Source organism: Pristiophorus japonicus, chromosome 8 (assembly GCF_044704955.1).
Source record: "Pristiophorus japonicus isolate sPriJap1 chromosome 8, sPriJap1.hap1, whole genome shotgun sequence".
Taxonomy (NCBI): Eukaryota; Metazoa; Chordata; class Chondrichthyes; family Pristiophoridae; genus Pristiophorus; species Pristiophorus japonicus.
The window spans coordinates 170,506,338-170,525,507 of record NC_091984.1 but is presented as its reverse complement, the minus strand read 5'-3'; the positions used below and the strand labels follow the sequence as shown (position 1 = coordinate 170,525,507).

The window sequence follows — 19,170 nt, the reverse complement described above, 5'->3', positions numbered from 1 at the left end:
CCTGAGTAACAGAGCACAATTCGGAAGCCTTTGTGTGGAAGAAGTCCCATTCTTTGACTCTGCTGCCCTGTTCTGAGAAACACCACCGGGGTTGAAAGCCACAGCACAAGAAAACAATGTGGAATTCAGCAACGCGGGAGGGTAACAATGTAATGCTCTGAGTGTGCTGCTTTTTCGTGTGGCAAAGGGTTGAAAGGAGAAGCGTGATTTGAAGCCTTATCCCCGAGAACAGGGTTAGGATGTGATAAGTTTAGAGAGGAAGATAAGTTGGTCTGTGAGTGGTCCTTCAGTTTGTTGGATAACGGCAATACCGTTGAGGTGTGCGAGGTGGCCACTTGTAAATTGAAGCCCAGTTGAGCAGGCATTTTTGAAGCTGGCTGCATTTGGGTGGATAAAAAGGTAATGTCAGAAGTGGGATTCCAACCCACGCCCCTAGAAAGGGACCAGAATACAGCAACCTTTGGTAAGGCAAAGATTAACAGTCCTTGAGTCTGGCACCTTAGACCACTCGGCCATTCTGACAATGGGCAGCGCAAGGTGAGAAAAATGTGCTCCAATTTCCGCACACTCACTGAGCAGCATCACAATCGTTCCTTTCACGAGCTCAGGTCCTCCCAAAGCGCTTTACAGCCAATGAAGTATTTTTAAAGTTGAGGCACTGTTGTAATGTCGAAAAGGCGCTAGCCAATTTGCGCACAGCAAGATCCCACAAACAGCAATGTGATCATGACCAGATAATCTGCTTTTTGCAGTGATGTTGATATCGGAATAAATTTTGAATGGAAGTCACAACTAGTTTGTTCCAACATGCATCTAATTACTGGTATTGCCCTGTGGACATTTAGGTTCCTCTGACCTGTGTGTTGCAAAATCGGTTATCGAGAATTTACCGTCGACGACTTTAATTTCCTTAATTATTACCTATCGCAAGGCAAATTCACATTTTACTCACTGGTCGTTGCTTTCAAAACGGACGCAGCTTTCAGTGGTAGCGTGGCCGAGTGGTCTAAGGCGCTGGATTTAGGCTCCAATCTCTTCGGAGGCGTGGGTTCGAATCCCACCGCTGCCAACCCCTGAATTTGGGGCGTGTACTATTTGCCTCTCTCCGCCTGAAGCAGTGTGTGGCTGCTGCGTCATGACGTGACAATTTTGGTGAGGTGAGGGGAAAACAAGTCCATTAGTTTGTTGAATTCCGTTGAGGTGTTTGAAGTGGCCACTTGCAAATTTTGACACTGGATGCATTTGTGTGGGTAGCAATGTCATGTCAGAGGTCAGAGTGCAACCCATGGCCCGAGAAAAGCACCTGAATTCGCCAATCTTTGGTAAGCTCAGGATTAACAGTCCTTGATTCTGGCACCTTACTCCACTCAGCCATCCTGACAACTGGGCACAGCAGCTCCAGAAAAATGTGTTTCAACTTCACACAAACTCCCATTCATTCTTACTGCGTGTCTTATCAGGCAGTGCTAGTCATTAAGTTCATTATCTCTACAATTCAACCAATATTCATACGCACAGATATCTCCCAACAACTCGCATTTTCCAATCTAGCGGGTAACATCCTACAATTCTGCTTGCTCAGCCTGACAAAACATAAGCAGCAGAGCTGACGTTCAAACGCAAGCCCTTCAACAACAAAGCACAATCCAACAGTAGTTCCAAGCAGGACATTTCAGTCTCTCATTCGCGGGCTTTTTCAATTCACACAATACATTGATGTGGCAAGTGCTATTTGGAGTCCTGCGCCCCAGAAAGTCACCAGGATCTCCCAGCTCTGTGACGGGAAACAAGGTGCTCTGCAGCTATTGTGCCCTTGGCCTGAAGCATCAGTCTGAGCGTTGCCACCTGAAAGGCTCAGTCCACAAAGGCATCGATTGTGGCAACTTTTACGTGTTGGTGCCTGATTCGCTTGGCTCTGGCAAAATGTTAATGTCAGAAGTAACAGTGGAAGTCATTCTCTGAGTAACAGAGCACAATTCAGAAGCCTTTGTGTGGAAGAAGTCCCATTCTTTGACTCTGCTGCCCTGTTCTGAGAAACACCACCGGGGTTGAAAGCCACAGTACAAGAAAACAATGTGGAATTCAGCAACGCGGGAGGGTAACAATGTAATGCTCTGAGTGTGCTGCTTTTTCGTGTGGCAAAGGGTTGAAAGGAGAAGCGTGATTTGAAGCCTTATCCCCGAGAAGAGCGTGAGGTTGTGATAAGTTTAGAGAGGAAGAAAAGTTGGTTTGTGAGTGGTGGGTCCTTCAGTTTGTCGGATAACGGCGATACCGTTGAGGTGTGCGAGGTGGCCACTTGCAAATTGAAGGCCAGTTGAGCAGGCTTTTTTGAAGCTTGCTGCATTTGTGTGGATAAAAAGGTAATGTCAGAAGTGGGATTCCAACCCACGCACCTAGAAAGGGACCAGAATACAGCAACCTTCGGTAAGGCAAAGATTATAGTCCTTGAGTCTGGCACCTTATACCACTCGGCCAGCCTGACAACGGGCAGAGCAAGGTGAGAAAAATGTGCTCCAAATTCCGCACACTAACTGAGCAGCAGCACAATCGTTCATTTCACGAGCTCAGGACCTACAAAGCGCTTTACAGCCAATGAAGTATTTGTAAAGTGGAGGCACTGTTATAATGTAGAAAAGGCGCCAGCAAATTTGCGCACAGCAAGATCCCACAAACAGCAATATGATCATGACCAGATAATCCGGTTTTTTCAGTGATGTTGATATAGGAATAAATATTGAATGGAAGTTATAACTAGTTTGTTCCAACATGCATCTAATTACTGGTAGTGTCCTGTGGACATTTCGGTTCCTCCGACCTGTGTATTGCAAAATCGGTTATCGAGAATTTACCGTCGACGACTTTAATTTCCTTTATTCTAACCTTTCGCAAGGCAAATTCACAGCTCACTCACTCGTCATTGCTTTCAAAACGGGAGCAGCTTTCAGTGGTAGCGTGGCCGAGTGGTCTAAGGCGCTGGATTTAGGCTCCAATCTCTTCGGAGGCGTGGGTTCGAATCCCACCGCTGCGAGAATTTGTGGCGTGTAATATTTGCCAATTTTGGTGAGGGGAAAGCAAGTCGCTCTGTGAGCAGTGCCTTGAGTTTGTTGAATACCGTTGAGGTGTTTGACGTGGCCACTTGCAAATTGAAAGCATTTTGACGCTGGCTGCATTTGTGTGGGTAAAAATGACATGTCAGAGGTGGGAGTGCAACCCATGGCCCAAGAAAAGGACCAGAATTCGCCAACCTTTGATCAGGTAAGGATTAACAGTCCTTGATTCTGGCACCTTACTCCACTCAGCCATCCTGACAACTGGGCACAGCAGCTCCAGAAAAATGTGTTTCAACTTCACACACACTCCCATTCATTCTTACTGCGTGTCCTTTCAGGCAGCGCCAGTCATTAAGTTCATCGTCCCTACAATTCAACCAACATTCATACGCACAGATATCTCCCAACAACTCGCATTTTCCAATCTACCGGGTAACATCCTACAATTCTGCTTGCTCAGCCTGACATAAGACAAGCAGCACAGCTGACGTTCGAACGCAAGCCCTTCAAAAACAAAGCACAATCCAACAGTAGTTCCAAGCAGGACATTTCAGTTCACTTTTTCAATTCACACAATACATTGATGTGGCAAGTGCTATTTGGAGCCCTGCGCCGCAGAACGTCACCAGGATCTCCTAGCTCTGTGAAGGGAAACGAGGTGCTCTGCAGCTATGTGCCCTTGGCCTGAAGCATCAGTCTGAGCGTTACCACTTGAAGGGCTCAGTCCACAAAGGCAACGACTCTGGCAACTTTTCCGTGTTGGTGCCTGATTCGCTTGGCTCTGGTGCCTTCTTTGCTGGCAAAATGTTAATGTCAGAATTAACAGTGGAAGTCATTCCCTGAGTAACAGAGCACAATTCGGAAGCCTTTGTGTGGAAGAAGTCCCATTCTTTGACTCTGCTGCCCTGTTCTGAGAAACACCACCGGGGTTGAAAGCCACAGCACAAGAAAACAATGTGGAATTCAGCAACGCGGGAGGGTAACAATGTAATGCTCTGAGTGTGCTGCTTTTTCGTGTGGCAAAGGGTTGAAAGGAGAAGCGTGATTTGAAGCCTTATCCCCGAGAACAGGGTTAGGATGTGATAAGTTTAGAGAGGAAGATAAGTTGGTCTGTGAGTGGTCCTTCAGTTTGTTGGATAACGGCAATACCGTTGAGGTGTGCGAGGTGGCCACTTGTAAATTGAAGCCCAGTTGAGCAGGCATTTTTGAAGCTGGCTGCATTTGGGTGGATAAAAAGGTAATGTCAGAAGTGGGATTCCAACCCACGCCCCTAGAAAGGGACCAGAATACAGCAACCTTTGGTAAGGCAAAGATTAACAGTCCTTGAGTCTGGCACCTTAGACCACTCGGCCATTCTGACAATGGGCAGCGCAAGGTGAGAAAAATGTGCTCCAATTTCCGCACACTCACTGAGCAGCATCACAATCGTTCCTTTCACGAGCTCAGGTCCTCCCAAAGCGCTTTACAGCCAATGAAGTATTTTTAAAGTTGAGGCACTGTTGTAATGTCGAAAAGGCGCTAGCCAATTTGCGCACAGCAAGATCCCACAAACAGCAATGTGATCATGACCAGATAATCTGCTTTTTGCAGTGATGTTGATATCGGAATAAATTTTGAATGGAAGTCACAACTAGTTTGTTCCAACATGCATCTAATTACTGGTATTGCCCTGTGGACATTTAGGTTCCTCTGACCTGTGTGTTGCAAAATCGGTTATCGAGAATTTACCGTCGACGACTTTAATTTCCTTAATTATTACCTATCGCAAGGCAAATTCACATTTTACTCACTGGTCGTTGCTTTCAAAACGGACGCAGCTTTCAGTGGTAGCGTGGCCGAGTGGTCTAAGGCGCTGGATTTAGGCTCCAATCTCTTCGGAGGCGTGGGTTCGAATCCCACCGCTGCCAACCCCTGAATTTGGGGCGTGTACTATTTGCCTCTCTCCGCCTGAAGCAGTGTGTGGCTGCTGCGTCATGACGTGACAATTTTGGTGAGGTGAGGGGAAAACAAGTCCATTAGTTTGTTGAATTCCGTTGAGGTGTTTGAAGTGGCCACTTGCAAATTTTGACACTGGATGCATTTGTGTGGGTAGCAATGTCATGTCAGAGGTCAGAGTGCAACCCATGGCCCGAGAAAAGCACCTGAATTCGCCAATCTTTGGTAAGCTCAGGATTAACAGTCCTTGATTCTGGCACCTTACTCCACTCAGCCATCCTGACAACTGGGCACAGCAGCTCCAGAAAAATGTGTTTCAACTTCACACACACTCCCATTCATTCTTACTGCGTGTCCTTTCAGGCAGCGCCAGTCATTAAGTTCATCGTCCCTACAATTCAACCAACATTCATACGCACAGATATCTCCCAACAACTCGCATTTTCCAATCTACCGGGTAACATCCTACAATTCTGCTTGCTCAGCCTGACATAAGACAAGCAGCACAGCTGACGTTCGAACGCAAGCCCTTCAAAAACAAAGCACAATCCAACAGTAGTTCCAAGCAGGACATTTCAGTCTCTCATTCGCGGGCTTTTTCAATTCACACAATACATTGATGTGGCAAGTGCTATTTGGAGCCCTGCGCCGCAGAACGTCACCAGGATCTCCTAGCTCTGTGAAGGGAAACGAGGTGCTCTGCAGCTATTGTGCCCTTGGCCTGAAGCATCAGTCTGAGCGTTACCACTTGAAGGGCTCAGTCCACAAAGGCAACGACTCTGGCAACTTTTCCGTGTTGGTGCCTGATTCGCTTGGCTCTGGTGCCTTCTTTGCTGGCAAAATGTTAATGTCAGAATTAACAGTGGAAGTCATTCCCTGAGTAACAGAGCACAATTCGGAAGCCTTTGTGTGGAAGAAGTCCCATTCTTTGACTCTGCTGCCCTGTTCTGAGAAACACCACCGGGGTTGAAAGCCACAGCACAAGAAAACAATGTGGAATTCAGCAACGCGGGAGGGTAACAATGTAATGCTCTGAGTGTGCTGCTTTTTCGTGTGGCAAAGGGTTGAAAGGAGAAGCGTGATTTGAAGCCTTATCCCCGAGAACAGGGTTAGGATGTGATAAGTTTAGAGAGGAAGATAAGTTGGTCTGTGAGTGGTCCTTCAGTTTGTTGGATAACGGCAATACCGTTGAGGTGTGCGAGGTGGCCACTTGTAAATTGAAGCCCAGTTGAGCAGGCATTTTTGAAGCTGGCTGCATTTGGGTGGATAAAAAGGTAATGTCAGAAGTGGGATTCCAACCCACGCCCCTAGAAAGGGACCAGAATACAGCAACCTTTGGTAAGGCAAAGATTAACAGTCCTTGAGTCTGGCACCTTAGACCACTCGGCCATTCTGACAATGGGCAGCGCAAGGTGAGAAAAATGTGCTCCAATTTCCGCACACTCACTGAGCAGCATCACAATCGTTCCTTTCACGAGCTCAGGTCCTCCCAAAGCGCTTTACAGCCAATGAAGTATTTTTAAAGTTGAGGCACTGTTGTAATGTCGAAAAGGCGCTAGCCAATTTGCGCACAGCAAGATCCCACAAACAGCAATGTGATCATGACCAGATAATCTGCTTTTTGCAGTGATGTTGATATCGGAATAAATTTTGAATGGAAGTCACAACTAGTTTGTTCCAACATGCATCTAATTACTGGTATTGCCCTGTGGACATTTAGGTTCCTCTGACCTGTGTGTTGCAAAATCGGTTATCGAGAATTTACCGTCGACGACTTTAATTTCCTTAATTATTACCTATCGCAAGGCAAATTCACATTTTACTCACTGGTCGTTGCTTTCAAAACGGACGCAGCTTTCAGTGGTAGCGTGGCCGAGTGGTCTAAGGCGCTGGATTTAGGCTCCAATCTCTTCGGAGGCGTGGGTTCGAATCCCACCGCTGCCAACCCCTGAATTTGGGGCGTGTACTATTTGCCTCTCTCCGCCTGAAGCAGTGTGTGGCTGCTGCGTCATGACGTGACAATTTTGGTGAGGTGAGGGGAAAACAAGTCCATTAGTTTGTTGAATTCCGTTGAGGTGTTTGAAGTGGCCACTTGCAAATTTTGACACTGGATGCATTTGTGTGGGTAGCAATGTCATGTCAGAGGTCAGAGTGCAACCCATGGCCCGAGAAAAGCACCTGAATTCGCCAATCTTTGGTAAGCTCAGGATTAACAGTCCTTGATTCTGGCACCTTACTCCACTCAGCCATCCTGACAACTGGGCACAGCAGCTCCAGAAAAATGTGTTTCAACTTCACACACACTCCCATTCATTCTTACTGCGTGTCCTTTCAGGCAGCGCCAGTCATTAAGTTCATCGTCCCTACAATTCAACCAACATTCATACGCACAGATATCTCCCAACAACTCGCATTTTCCAATCTACCGGGTAACATCCTACAATTCTGCTTGCTCAGCCTGACATAAGACAAGCAGCACAGCTGACGTTCGAACGCAAGCCCTTCAAAAACAAAGCACAATCCAACAGTAGTTCCAAGCAGGACATTTCAGTCTCTCATTCGCGGGCTTTTTCAATTCACACAATACATTGATGTGGCAAGTGCTATTTGGAGCCCTGCGCCGCAGAACGTCACCAGGATCTCCTAGCTCTGTGAAGGGAAACGAGGTGCTCTGCAGCTATTGTGCCCTTGGCCTGAAGCATCAGTCTGAGCGTTACCACTTGAAGGGCTCAGTCCACAAAGGCAACGACTCTGGCAACTTTTCCGTGTTGGTGCCTGATTCGCTTGGCTCTGGTGCCTTCTTTGCTGGCAAAATGTTAATGTCAGAATTAACAGTGGAAGTCATTCCCTGAGTAACAGAGCACAATTCGGAAGCCTTTGTGTGGAAGAAGTCCCATTCTTTGACTCTGCTGCCCTGTTCTGAGAAACACCACCGGGGTTGAAAGCCACAGCACAAGAAAACAATGTGGAATTCAGCAACGCGGGAGGGTAACAATGTAATGCTCTGAGTGTGCTGCTTTTTCGTGTGGCAAAGGGTTGAAAGGAGAAGCGTGATTTGAAGCCTTATCCCCGAGAACAGGGTTAGGATGTGATAAGTTTAGAGAGGAAGATAAGTTGGTCTGTGAGTGGTCCTTCAGTTTGTTGGATAACGGCAATACCGTTGAGGTGTGCGAGGTGGCCACTTGTAAATTGAAGCCCAGTTGAGCAGGCATTTTTGAAGCTGGCTGCATTTGTGTGGATAAAAAGGTAATGTCAGAAGTGGGATTCCAACCCACGCCCCTAGAAAGGGACCAGAATACAGCAACCTTTGGTAAGGCAAAGATTAACAGTCCTTGAGTCTGGCACCTTAGACCACTCGGCCATTCTGACAATGGGCAGCGCAAGGTGAGAAAAATGTGCTCCAATTTCCGCACACTCACTGAGCAGCATCACAATCGTTCCTTTCACGAGCTCAGGTCCTCCCAAAGCGCTTTACAGCCAATGAAGTATTTTTAAAGTTGAGGCACTGTTGTAATGTCGAAAAGGCGCTAGCCAATTTGCGCACAGCAAGATCCCACAAACAGCAATGTGATCATGACCAGATAATCTGCTTTTTGCAGTGATGTTGATATCGGAATAAATTTTGAATGGAAGTCACAACTAGTTTGTTCCAACATGCATCTAATTACTGGTATTGCCCTGTGGACATTTAGGTTCCTCTGACCTGTGTGTTGCAAAATCGGTTATCGAGAATTTACCGTCGACGACTTTAATTTCCTGAATTATTACCTATCGCAAGGCAAATTCACATTTTACTCACTGGTCGTTGCTTTCAAAACGGACGCAGCTTTCAGTGGTAGCGTGGCCGAGTGGTCTAAGGCGCTGGATTTAGGCTCCAATCTCTTCGGAGGCGTGGGTTCGAATCCCACCGCTGCCAACCCCTGAATTTGGGGCGTGTACTATTTGCCTCTCTCCGCCTGAAGCAGTGTGTGGCTGCTGCGTCATGACGTGACAATTTTGGTGAGGTGAGGGGAAAACAAGTCCATTAGTTTGTTGAATACCGTTGAGGTGTTTGAAGTGGCCACTTGCAAATTTTGACACTGGATGCATTTGTGTGGGTAGCAATGTCATGTCAGAGGTCAGAGTGCAACCCATGGCCCGAGAAAAGCACCTGAATTCGCCAATCTTTGGTAAGCTCAGGATTAACAGTCCTTGATTCTGGCACCTTACTCCACTCAGCCATCCTGACAACTGGGCACAGCAGCTCCAGAAAAATGTGTTTCAACTTCACACACACTCCCATTCATTCTTACTGCGTGTCCTTTCAGGCAGCGCCAGTCATTAAGTTCATCGTCCCTACAATTCAACCAACATTCATACGCACAGATATCTCCCAACAACTCGCATTTTCCAATCTACCGGGTAACATCCTACAATTCTGCTTGCTCAGCCTGACATAAGACAAGCAGCACAGCTGACGTTCGAACGCAAGCCCTTCAAAAACAAAGCACAATCCAACAGTAGTTCCAAGCAGGACATTTCAGTCTCTCATTCGCGGGCTTTTTCAATTCACACAATACATTGATGTGGCAAGTGCTATTTGGAGCCCTGCGCCGCAGAACGTCACCAGGATCTCCTAGCTCTGTGAAGGGAAACAAGGTGCTCTGCAGCTATTGTGCCCTTGGCCTGAAGCATCAGTCTGAGCGTTACCACTTGAAGGGCTCAGTCCACAAAGGCAACGACTCTGGCAACTTTTCCGTGTTGGTGCCTGATTCGCTTGGCTCTGGTGCCTTCTTTGCTGGCAAAATGTTAATGTCAGAATTAACAGTGGAAGTCATTCCCTGAGTAACAGAGCACAATTCGGAAGCCTTTGTGTGGAAGAAGTCCCATTCTTTGACTCTGCTGCCCTGTTCTGAGAAACACCACCGGGGTTGAAAGCCACAGCACAAGAAAACAATGTGGAATTCAGCAACGCGGGAGGGTAACAATGTAATGCTCTGAGTGTGCTGCTTTTTCGTGTGGCAAAGGGTTGAAAGGAGAAGCGTGATTTGAAGCCTTATCCCCGAGAACAGGGTTAGGATGTGATAAGTTTAGAGAGGAAGATAAGTTGGTCTGTAAGTGGTCCTTCAGTTTGTTGGATAACGGCAATACCGTTGAGGTGTGCGAGGTGGCCACTTGTAAATTGAAGCCCAGTTGAGCAGGCATTTTTGAAGCTGGCTGCATTTGTGTGGATAAAAAGGTAATGTCAGAAGTGGGATTCCAACCCACGCCCCTAGAAAGGGACCAGAATACAGCAACCTTTGGTAAGGCAAAGATTAACAGTCCTTGAGTCTGGCACCTTAGACCACTCGGCCATTCTGACAATGGGCAGCGCAAGGTGAGAAAAATGTGCTCCAATTTCCGCACACTCACTGAGCAGCATCACAATCGTTCCTTTCACGAGCTCAGGTCCTCCCAAAGCGCTTTACAGCCAATGAAGTATTTTTAAAGTTGAGGCACTGTTGTAATGTCGAAAAGGCGCTAGCCAATTTGCGCACAGCAAGATCCCACAAACAGCAATGTGATCATGACCAGATAATCTGCTTTTTGCAGTGATGTTGATATCGGAATAAATTTTGAATGGAAGTCACAACTAGTTTGTTCCAACATGCATCTAATTACTGGTATTGCCCTGTGGACATTTAGGTTCCTCTGACCTGTGTGTTGCAAAATCGGTTATCGAGAATTTACCGTCGACGACTTTAATTTCCTTAATTATTACCTATCGCAAGGCAAATTCACATTTTACTCACTGGTCGTTGCTTTCAAAACGGACGCAGCGTTCAGTGGTAGCGTGGCCGAGTGGTCTAAGGCGCTGGATTTAGGCTCCAATCTCTTCGGAGGCGTGGGTTCGAATCCCACCGCTGCCAACCCCTGAATTTGGGGCGTGTACTATTTGCCTCTCTCCGCCTGAAGCAGTGTGTGGCTGCTGCGTCATGACGTGACAATTTTGGTGAGGTGAGGGGAAAACAAGTCCATTAGTTTGTTGAATTCCGTTGAGGTGTTTGAAGTGGCCACTTGCAAATTTTGACACTGGATGCATTTGTGTGGGTAGCAATGTCATGTCAGAGGTCAGAGTGCAACCCATGGCCCGAGAAAAGCACCTGAATTCGCCAATCTTTGGTAAGCTCAGGATTAACAGTCCTTGATTCTGGCACCTTACTCCACTCAGCCATCCTGACAACTGGGCACAGCAGCTCCAGAAAAATGTGTTTCAACTTCACACACACTCCCATTCATTCTTACTGCGTGTCCTTTCAGGCAGCGCCAGTCATTAAGTTCATCGGCCCTACAATTCAACCAACATTCATACGCACAGATATCTCCCAACAACTCGCATTTTCCAATCTACCGGGTAACATCCTACAATTCTGCTTGCTCAGCCTGACATAAGACAAGCAGCACAGCTGACGTTCGAACGCAAGCCCTTCAAAAACAAAGCACAATCCAACAGTAGTTCCAAGCAGGACATTTCAGTCTCTCATTCGCGGGCTTTTTCAATTCACACAATACATTGATGTGGCAAGTGCTATTTGGAGCCCTGCGCCGCAGAACGTCACCAGGATCTCCTAGCTCTGTGAAGGGAAACAAGGTGCTCTGCAGCTATTGTGCCCTTGGCCTGAAGCATCAGTCTGAGCGTTACCACTTGAAGGGCTCAGTCCAAAAAGGCAACGACTCTGGCAACTTTTCCGTGTTGGTGCCTGATTCGCTTGGCTCTGGTGCCTTCTTTGCTGGCAAAATGTTAATGTCAGAATTAACAGTGGAAGTCATTCCCTGAGTAACAGAGCACAATTCGGAAGCCTTTGTGTGGAAGAAGTCCCATTCTTTGACTCTGCTGCCCTGTTCTGAGAAACACCACCGGGGTTGAAAGCCACAGCACAAGAAAACAATGTGGAATTCAGCAACGCGGGAGGGTAACAATGTAATGCTCTGAGTGTGCTGCTTTTTCGTGTGGCAAAGGGTTGAAAGGAGAAGCGTGATTTGAAGCCTTATCCCCGAGAACAGGGTTAGGATGTGATAAGTTTAGAGAGGAAGATAAGTTGGTCTGTAAGTGGTCCTTCACTTTGTTGGATAACGGCAATACCGTTGAGGTGTGCGAGGTGGCCACTTGTAAATTGAAGCCCAGTTGAGCAGGCATTTTTGAAGCTGGCTGCATTTGTGTGGATAAAAAGGTAATGTCAGAAGTGGGATTCCAACCCACGCCCCTAGAAAGGGACGAGAATACAGCAACCTTTGGTAAGGCAAAGATTAACAGTCCTTGAGTCTGGCACCTTAGACCACTCGGCCATTCTGACAATGGGCAGCGCAAGGTGAGAAAAATGTGCTCCAATTTCCGCACACTCACTGAGCAGCATCACAATCGTTCCTTTCACGAGCTCAGGTCCTCCCAAAGCGCTTTACAGCCAATGAAGTATTTTTAAAGTTGAGGCACTGTTGTAATGTCGAAAAGGCGCTAGCCAATTTGCGCACAGCAAGATCCCACAAACAGCAATGTGATCATGACCAGATAATCTGCTTTTTGCAGTGATGTTGATATCGGAATAAATTTTGAATGGAAGTCACAACTAGTTTGTTCCAACATGCATCTAATTACTGGTATTGCCCTGTGGACATTTAGGTTCCTCTGACCTGTGTGTTGCAAAATCGGTTATCGAGAATTTACCGTCGACGACTTTAATTTCCTTAATTATTACCTATCGCAAGGCAAATTCACATTTTACTCACTGGTCGTTGCTTTCAAAACGGACGCAGCTTTCAGTGGTAGCGTGGCCGAGTGGTCTAAGGCGCTGGATTTAGGTTCCAATCTCTTCGGAGGCGTGGGTTCGAATCCCACCGCTGCCAACCCCTGAATTTGGGGCGTGTACTATTTGCCTCTCTCCGCCTGAAGCAGTGTGTGGCTGCTGCGTCATGACGTGACAATTTTGGTGAGGTGAGGGGAAAACAAGTCCATTTGTTTGTTGAATACCGTTGAGGTGTTTGAAGTGGCCACTTGCAAATTTTGACACTGGATGCATTTGTGTGGGTAGCAATGTCATGTCAGAGGTCAGAGTGCAACCCATGGCCCGAGAAAAGCACCTGAATTCGCCAATCTTTGGTAAGCTCAGGATTAACAGTCCTTGATTCTGGCACCTTACTCCACTCAGCCATCCTGACAACTGGGCACAGCAGCTCCAGAAAAATGTGTTTCAACTTCACACACACTCCCATTCATTCTTACTGCGTGTCCTTTCAGGCAGCGCCAGTCATTAAGTTCATCGTCCCTACAATTCAACCAACATTCATACGCACAGATATCTCCCAACAACTCGCATTTTCCAATCTACCGGGTAACATCCTACAATTCTGCTTGCTCAGCCTGACATAAGACAAGCAGCACAGCTGACGTTCGAACGCAAGCCCTTCAAAAACAAAGCACAATCCAACAGTAGTTCCAAGCAGGACATTTCAGTCTCTCATTCGCGGGCTTTTTCAATTCACACAATACATTGATGTGGCAAGTGCTATTTGGAGCCCTGCGCCGCAGAACGTCACCAGGATCTCCTAGCTCTGTGAAGGGAAACAAGGTGCTCTGCAGCTATTGTGCCCTTGGCCTGAAGCATCAGTCTGAGCGTTACCACTTGAAGGGCTCAGTCCACAAAGGCAACGACTCTGGCAACTTTTCCGTGTTGGTGCCTGATTCGCTTGGCTCTGGTGCCTTCTTTGCTGGCAAAATGTTAATGTCAGAATTAACAGTGGAAGTCATTCCCTGAGTAACAGAGCACAATTCGGAAGCCTTTGTGTGGAAGAAGTCCCATTCTTTGACTCTGCTGCCCTGTTCTGAGAAACACCACCGGGGTTGAAAGCCACAGCACAAGAAAACAATGTGGAATTCAGCAACGCGGGAGGGTAACAATGTAATGCTCTGAGTGTGCTGCTTTTTCGTGTGGCAAAGGGTTGAAAGGAGAAGCGTGATTTGAAGCCTTATCCCCGAGAACAGGGTTAGGATGTGATAAGTTTAGAGAGGAAGATAAGTTGGTCTGTGAGTGGTCCTTCAGTTTGTTGGATAACGGCAATACCGTTGAGGTGTGCGAGGTGGCCACTTGTAAATTGAAGCCCAGTTGAGCAGGCATTTTTGAAGCTGGCTGCATTTGTGTGGATAAAAAGGTAATGTCAGAAGTGGGATTCCAACCCACGCCCCTAGAAAGGGACCAGAATACAGCAACCTTTGGTAAGGCAAAGATTAACAGTCCTTGAGTCTGGCACCTTAGACCACTCGGCCATTCTGACAATGGGCAGCGCAAGGTGAGAAAAATGTGCTCCAATTTCCGCACACTCACTGAGCAGCATCACAATCGTTCCTTTCACGAGCTCAGGTCCTCCCAAAGCGCTTTACAGCCAATGAAGTATTTTTAAAGTTGAGGCACTGTTGTAATGTCGAAAAGGCGCTAGCCAATTTGCGCACAGCAAGATCCCACAAACAGCAATGTGATCATGACCAGATAATCTGCTTTTTGCAGTGATGTTGATATCGGAATAAATTTTGAATGGAAGTCACAACTAGTTTGTTCCAACATGCATCTAATTACTGGTATTGCCCTGTGGACATTTAGGTTCCTCTGACCTGTGTGTTGCAAAATCGGTTATCGAGAATTTACCGTCGACGACTTTAATTTCCTTAATTATTACCTATCGCAAGGCAAATTCACATTTTACTCACTGGTCGTTGCTTTCAAAACGGACGCAGCTTTCAGTGGTAGCGTGGCCGAGTGGTCTAAGGCGCTGGATTTAGGTTCCAATCTCTTCGGAGGCGTGGGTTCGAATCCCACCGCTGCCAACCCCTGAATTTGGGGCGTGTACTATTTGCCTCTCTCCGCCTGAAGCAGTGTGTGGCTGCTGCGTCATGACGTGACAATTTTGGTGAGGTGAGGGGAAAACAAGTCCATTTGTTTGTTGAATACCGTTGAGGTGTTTGAAGTGGCCACTTGCAAATTTTGACACTGGATGCATTTGTGTGGGTAGCAATGTCATGTCAGAGGTCAGAGTGCAACCCATGGCCCGAGAAAAGCACCTGAATTCGCCAATCTTTGGTAAGCTCAGGATTAACAGTCCTTGATTCTGGCACCTTACTCCACTCAGCCATCCTGACAACTGGGCACAGCAGCTCCAGAAAAATGTGTTTCAACTTCACACACACTCCCATTCATTCTTACTGCGTGTCCTTTCAGGCAGCGCCAGTCATTAAGTTCATCGTCCCTACAATTCAACCAACATTCATACGCACAGATATCTCCCAACAACTCGCATTTTCCAATCTACCGGGTAACATCCTACAATTCTGCTTGCTCAGCCTGACATAAGACAAGCAGCACAGCTGACGTTCGAACGCAAGCCCTTCAAAAACAAAGCACAATCCAACAGTAGTTCCAAGCAGGACATTTCAGTCTCTCATTCGCGGGCTTTTTCAATTCACACAATACATTGATGTGGCAAGTGCTATTTGGAGCCCTGCGCCGCAGAACGTCACCAGGATCTCCTAGCTCTGTGAAGGGAAACAAGGTGCTCTGCAGCTATTGTGCCCTTGGCCTGAAGCATCAGTCTGAGCGTTACCACTTGAAGGGCTCAGTCCACAAAGGCAACGACTCTGGCAACTTTTCCGTGTTGGTGCCTGATTCGCTTGGCTCTGGTGCCTTCTTTGCTGGCAAAATGTTAATGTCAGAATTAACAGTGGAAGTCATTCCCTGAGTAACAGAGCACAATTCGGAAGCCTTTGTGTGGAAGAAGTCCCATTCTTTGACTCTGCTGCCCTGTTCTGAGAAACACCACCGGGGTTGAAAGCCACAGCACAAGAAAACAATGTGGAATTCAGCAACGCGGGAGGGTAACAATGTAATGCTCTGAGTGTGCTGCTTTTTCGTGTGGCAAAGGGTTGAAAGGAGAAGCGTGATTTGAAGCCTTATCCCCGAGAACAGGGTTAGGATGTGATAAGTTTAGAGAGGAAGATAAGTTGGTCTGTAAGTGGTCCTTCAGTTTGTTGGATAACGGCAATACCGTTGAGGTGTGCGAGGTGGCCACTTGTAAATTGAAGCCCAGTTGAGCAGGCATTTTTGAAGCTGGCTGCATTTGTGTGGATAAAAAGGTAATGTCAGATGTGGGATTCCAACCCACGCCCCTAGAAAGGGACCAGAATACAGCAACCTTTGGTAAGGCAAAGATTAACAGTCCTTGAGTCTGGCACCTTAGACCACTCGGCCATTCTGACAATGGGCAGCGCAAGGTGAGAAAAATGTGCTCCAATTTCCGCACACTCACTGAGCAGCATCACAATCGTTCCTTTCACGAGCTCAGGTCCTCCCAAAGCGCTTTACAGCCAATGAAGTATTTTTAAAGTTGAGGCACTGTTGTAATGTCGAAAAGGCGCTAGCCAATTTGCGCACAGCAAGATCCCACAAACAGCAATGTGATCATGACCAGATAATCTGCTTTTTGCAGTGATGTTGATATCGGAATAAATTTTGAATGGAAGTCACAACTAGTTTGTTCCAACATGCATCTAATTACTGGTATTGCCCTGTGGACATTTAGGTTCCTCTGACCTGTGTGTTGCAAAATCGGTTATCGAGAATTTACCGTCGACGACTTTAATTTCCTGAATTATTACCTATCGCAAGGCAAATTCACATTTTACTCACTGGTCGTTGCTTTCAAAACGGACGCAGCTTTCAGTGGTAGCGTGGCCGAGTGGTCTAAGGCGCTGGATTTAGGCTCCAATCTCTTCGGAGGCGTGGGTTCGAATCCCACCGCTGCCAACCCCTGAATTTGGGGCGTGTACTATTTGCCTCTCTCCGCCTGAAGCAGTGTGTGGCTGCTGCGTCATGACGTGACAATTTTGGTGAGGTGAGGGGAAAACAAGTCCATTAGTTTGTTGAATACCGTTGAGGTGTTTGAAGTGGCCACTTGCAAATTTTGACACTGGATGCATTTGTGTGGGTAGCAATGTCATGTCAGAGGTCAGAGTGCAACCCATGGCCCGAGAAAAGCACCTGAATTCGCCAATCTTTGGTAAGCTCAGGATTAACAGTCCTTGATTCTGGCACCTTACTCCACTCAGCCATCCTGACAACTGGGCACAGCAGCTCCAGAAAAATGTGTTTCAACTTCACACACACTCCCATTCATTCTTACTGCGTGTCCTTTCAGGCAGCGCCAGTCATTAAGTTCATCGTCCCTACAATTCAACCAACATTCATACGCACAGATATCTCCCAACAACTCGCATTTTCCAATCTACCGGGTAACATCCTACAATTCTGCTTGCTCAGCCTGACATAAGACAAGCAGCACAGCTGACGTTCGAACGGAAGCCCTTCAAAAACAAAGCACAATCCAACAGTAGTTCCAAGCAGGACATTTCAGTCTCTCATTCGCGGGCTTTTTCAATTCACACAATACATTGATGTGGCAAGTGCTATTTGGAGCCCTGCGCCGCAGAACGTCACCAGGATCTCCTAGCTCTGTGAAGGGAAACAAGGTGCTCTGCAGCTATTGTGCCCTTGGCCTGAAGCATCAGTCTGAGCGTTACCACTTGAAGGGCTCAGTCCACAAAGGCAACGACTCTGGCAACTTTTCCGTGTTGGTGCCTGATTCGCTTGGCTCTGGTGCCTTCTTTGCTGGCAAAATGTTAATGTCAGAATTAACAGTGGAAGTCATTCCCTGAGTAACAGAGCACAATTCGGAAGCCTTTGTGTGGAAGAAGTCCCATTCTTTGACTCTGCTGCCCTGTTCTGAGAAACACCACCGGGGTTGAAAGCCACAGCACAAGAAAACAATGTGGAATTCAGCAACGCGGGAGGGTAACAATGTAATGCTCTGAGTGTGCTGCTTTTTCGTGTGGCAAAGGGTTGAAAGGAGAAGCGTGATTTGAAGCCTTATCCCCGAGAACAGGGTTAGGATGTGATAAGTTTAGAGAGGAAGATAAGTTGGTCTGTGAGTGGTCCTTCAGTTTGTTGGATAACGGCAATACCGTTGAGGTGTGCGAGGTGGCCACTTGTAAATTGAAGCCCAGTTGAGCAGGCATTTTTGAAGCTGGCTGCATTTGTGTGGATAAAAAGGTAATGTCAGAAGTGGGATTCCAACCCACGCCCCTAGAAAGGGACCAGAATACAGCAACCTTTGGTAAGGCAAAGATTAACAGTCCTTGAGTCTGGCACCTCAGACCACTCGGCCATTCTGACAATGGGCAGCGCAAGGTGAGAAAAATGTGCTCCAATTTCCGCACACTCACTGAGCAGCATCACAATCGTTCCTTTCACGAGCTCAGGTCCTCCCAAAGCGCTTTACAGCCAATGAAGTATTTTTAAAGTTGAGGCACTGTTGTAATGTCGAAAAGGCGCTAGCCAATTTGCGCACAGCAAGATCCCACAAACAGCAATGTGATCATGACCAGATAATCTGCTTTTTGCAGTGATGTTGATATCGGAATAAATTTTGAATGGAAGTCACAACTAGTTTGTTCCAACATGCATCTAATTACTGGTATTGCCCTGTGGACATTTAGGTTCCTCTGACCTGTGTGTTGCAAAATCGGTTATCGAGAATTTACCGTCGACGACTTTAATTTCCTTAATTATTACCTATCGCAAGGCAAATTCACATTTTACTCACTGGTCGTTGCTTTCAAAACGGACGCAGCTTTCAGTGGTAGAGTGGCCGAGTGGTCTAAGGCGCTGGATTTAGGCTCCAATCTCTTCGGAGGCGTGGGTTCGAATCCCACCGCTGCCAACCCCTGAATTTGGGGCGTGTACTATTTGCCTCTCTCCGCCTGAAGCAGTGTGTGGCTGCTGCGTCATGACGTGACAATTTTGGTGAGGTGAGGGGAAAACAAGTCCATTTGTTTGTTGAATTCCGTTGAGGTGTTTGAAGTGGCCACTTGCAAATTTTGACACTGGATGCATTTGTGTGGGTAGCAATGTCATGTCAGAGGTCAGAGTGCAACCCATGGCCCGAGAAAAGCACCTGAATTCGCCAATCTTTGGTAAGCTCAGGATTAACAGTCCTTGATTCTGGCACCTTACTCCACTCAGCCATCCTGACAACTGGGCACAGCAGCTCCAGAAAAATGTGTTTCAACTTCACACACACTCCCATTCATTCTTACTGCGTGTCCTTTCAGGCAGCGCCAGTCATTAAG

The 19,170-nt window shown here is 47.1% G+C and overlaps 17 non-coding genes across 17 annotated transcripts; 10 read left to right on the top strand and 7 right to left on the bottom strand.

Moving 5' to 3' along the window:
* Positions 1–403: 403 nt before the first annotated feature.
* On the bottom strand, positions 404–522 carry trnal-caa (transfer RNA leucine (anticodon CAA)). Its single transcript has 2 exons — positions 485–522; positions 404–449 (listed from the first exon to the last, which is right to left on the bottom strand). It is a non-coding gene; the product is annotated as a tRNA-Leu (tRNA).
* Positions 523–987: 465 nt separating this feature from the next.
* On the top strand, positions 988–1,069 carry trnal-uag (transfer RNA leucine (anticodon UAG)). The gene has a single exon. It is a non-coding gene; the product is annotated as a tRNA-Leu (tRNA).
* Positions 1,070–2,946: 1,877 nt separating this feature from the next.
* trnal-uag (transfer RNA leucine (anticodon UAG)) lies at positions 2,947–3,028 on the top strand. Its single transcript has one exon. It is a non-coding gene; the product is annotated as a tRNA-Leu (tRNA).
* Positions 3,029–4,291: 1,263 nt separating this feature from the next.
* trnal-caa (transfer RNA leucine (anticodon CAA)) lies at positions 4,292–4,410 on the bottom strand. Its single transcript has 2 exons — positions 4,373–4,410; positions 4,292–4,337 (listed from the first exon to the last, which is right to left on the bottom strand). It is a non-coding gene; the product is annotated as a tRNA-Leu (tRNA).
* Positions 4,411–4,875: 465 nt separating this feature from the next.
* On the top strand, positions 4,876–4,957 carry trnal-uag (transfer RNA leucine (anticodon UAG)). The gene has a single exon. It is a non-coding gene; the product is annotated as a tRNA-Leu (tRNA).
* Positions 4,958–6,263: 1,306 nt separating this feature from the next.
* trnal-caa (transfer RNA leucine (anticodon CAA)) lies at positions 6,264–6,382 on the bottom strand. The gene is made up of 2 exons: positions 6,345–6,382; positions 6,264–6,309 (listed from the first exon to the last, which is right to left on the bottom strand). It is a non-coding gene; the product is annotated as a tRNA-Leu (tRNA).
* Positions 6,383–6,847: 465 nt separating this feature from the next.
* On the top strand, positions 6,848–6,929 carry trnal-uag (transfer RNA leucine (anticodon UAG)). Its single transcript has one exon. It is a non-coding gene; the product is annotated as a tRNA-Leu (tRNA).
* Positions 6,930–8,235: 1,306 nt separating this feature from the next.
* Positions 8,236–8,354, bottom strand: trnal-caa (transfer RNA leucine (anticodon CAA)). The gene is made up of 2 exons: positions 8,317–8,354; positions 8,236–8,281 (listed from the first exon to the last, which is right to left on the bottom strand). It is a non-coding gene; the product is annotated as a tRNA-Leu (tRNA).
* A 465-nt stretch (positions 8,355–8,819) lies between these two features.
* Positions 8,820–8,901, top strand: trnal-uag (transfer RNA leucine (anticodon UAG)). Its single transcript has one exon. It is a non-coding gene; the product is annotated as a tRNA-Leu (tRNA).
* A 1,306-nt stretch (positions 8,902–10,207) lies between these two features.
* On the bottom strand, positions 10,208–10,326 carry trnal-caa (transfer RNA leucine (anticodon CAA)). Its single transcript has 2 exons — positions 10,289–10,326; positions 10,208–10,253 (listed from the first exon to the last, which is right to left on the bottom strand). It is a non-coding gene; the product is annotated as a tRNA-Leu (tRNA).
* A 465-nt stretch (positions 10,327–10,791) lies between these two features.
* On the top strand, positions 10,792–10,873 carry trnal-uag (transfer RNA leucine (anticodon UAG)). The gene has a single exon. It is a non-coding gene; the product is annotated as a tRNA-Leu (tRNA).
* Positions 10,874–12,179: 1,306 nt separating this feature from the next.
* Positions 12,180–12,298, bottom strand: trnal-caa (transfer RNA leucine (anticodon CAA)). Its single transcript has 2 exons — positions 12,261–12,298; positions 12,180–12,214 (listed from the first exon to the last, which is right to left on the bottom strand). It is a non-coding gene; the product is annotated as a tRNA-Leu (tRNA).
* Positions 12,299–12,763: 465 nt separating this feature from the next.
* On the top strand, positions 12,764–12,845 carry trnal-uag (transfer RNA leucine (anticodon UAG)). The gene has a single exon. It is a non-coding gene; the product is annotated as a tRNA-Leu (tRNA).
* Positions 12,846–14,151: 1,306 nt separating this feature from the next.
* On the bottom strand, positions 14,152–14,270 carry trnal-caa (transfer RNA leucine (anticodon CAA)). Its single transcript has 2 exons — positions 14,233–14,270; positions 14,152–14,197 (listed from the first exon to the last, which is right to left on the bottom strand). It is a non-coding gene; the product is annotated as a tRNA-Leu (tRNA).
* A 465-nt stretch (positions 14,271–14,735) lies between these two features.
* trnal-uag (transfer RNA leucine (anticodon UAG)) lies at positions 14,736–14,817 on the top strand. The gene has a single exon. It is a non-coding gene; the product is annotated as a tRNA-Leu (tRNA).
* A 1,890-nt stretch (positions 14,818–16,707) lies between these two features.
* Positions 16,708–16,789, top strand: trnal-uag (transfer RNA leucine (anticodon UAG)). Its single transcript has one exon. It is a non-coding gene; the product is annotated as a tRNA-Leu (tRNA).
* A 1,890-nt stretch (positions 16,790–18,679) lies between these two features.
* trnal-uag (transfer RNA leucine (anticodon UAG)) lies at positions 18,680–18,761 on the top strand. Its single transcript has one exon. It is a non-coding gene; the product is annotated as a tRNA-Leu (tRNA).
* Positions 18,762–19,170: the final 409 nt, after the last annotated feature.